The sequence below is a fragment of the Sinocyclocheilus rhinocerous genome, unplaced genomic scaffold, assembly GCF_001515625.1.
Source record: "Sinocyclocheilus rhinocerous isolate Xijiao unplaced genomic scaffold, SAMN03320098_v1.1 scaffold346, whole genome shotgun sequence".
NCBI lineage: Eukaryota > Metazoa > Chordata > Actinopteri > Cypriniformes > Cyprinidae > Sinocyclocheilus > Sinocyclocheilus rhinocerous.
In genome coordinates, this window is record NW_015630993.1 from 160,981 (window position 1) to 162,442 (window position 1,462).

Below are 1,462 nucleotides of genomic sequence, written 5' to 3' on the forward strand. Positions count from 1 at the left end.
TTAGCATTTTTATCAGGCTCCTATATATATTTATCTTCAGTTTTATATATATATATTAGGGGTGTAACGGTACACAAATATGACAGTTCGGTACGTACCTCGGTTTTAACGTCACGGTTCGGTATGATTTCGGTACAGCAGGGGGGAAAACTTTTTTTTTTTAATGGTTTACTGAACAAGTTGCTCATACATTCAGTTATAGTTTAAATTTTCTTAGTGATAAAAATCTACCTCATTTTATGCTTAAAACTATAGGGAGCCCTTTTACATTATAAGGTTACAATTAGGCCTAACAACTTAACCCAAACTTAAATTTAATTGCTATTTATTTTTAAATAGATGATCAACACTCAACTTAAAAAAATATATAAATAAATAAAAAAAATAAAAAAAATTGTATGCAAACATGTAAATTGCACATAATGCAGTTTTTAAATTAACTTATAAATAATACAATTTCTAAGCTATTTGTTAAAATATATTCAATTACACAATGGCTGTCATAGCATGTTTCATAACAGATTAATTTAAACATACTGTACATTAAGTAATTAAGACTAACAGGTTTAGTAAAATATAATGAGTATATGGTGTAATATTTCGCAAAATGCTCCTCTCTAGACTTCATTTCTCTAGTGAATTAACGAGCTGTGGACACTGATGACTTGCTGAGGTAAATTAAATGCTACGTGACATTTTATTTCCACGCTGTATTGTTGATGTCTTTCCGCGGTTGAAACACTGATTGAGCAATTACATGAGGCATGAGATGTTCAGTCATGTTTATTCGCGTTAAAACTAGTAGTACAGAGGAAGGAATGATCGCGTTCACTCGCGCTCCACTCTGCACAAATCTGCGGGGCGTCACGGCTCAGACTCGGGAACCGGAGCTGATCGCGGCCGCTCTAGTCAGTGCTTGTGTTGGGATTATACCAGCACGTTTCTGAACCGTCCCAGAAGCTGCTTTCTAAGGTGTTTATACAGCGATCTGTCATGCCACATCAAAGACGGTCAAAACGCCATTTATTATTTGAATTTCCTGAGAAGAAGAAAAAGAAAAAAAACTGTATTCGTGCGGTACACATGCGTACCGAACCGAAAGACACGTACCGAAACGGTTCGGTACGAATACGTGTACCGTTACACCCCTAAAGAAAAGTAGTTTAAATGTTTTGCCACTTGCTTGAGCAACTTAATATATAAATCTAGAATTACAAAAGTAAAAAGCATTGAATGATGTGTTGCTTATATTTATTGTGTTTAAACATGTCAGTAAAAGATTGTATTACTGTACTGTGTAAAAAAAGAATTGCAATGCTGAAAAAGCATTTTCAGTGACAATGCTTGGATTTGAAATCAAAATAATGGAATGATTATAATGTTGGAATAAATGTTGTGTTTGTGGTAAACAGCCACGGATCAGTAGCGGACTCCTGTGTGAAAGCTGCTTCCCCTCTCACAA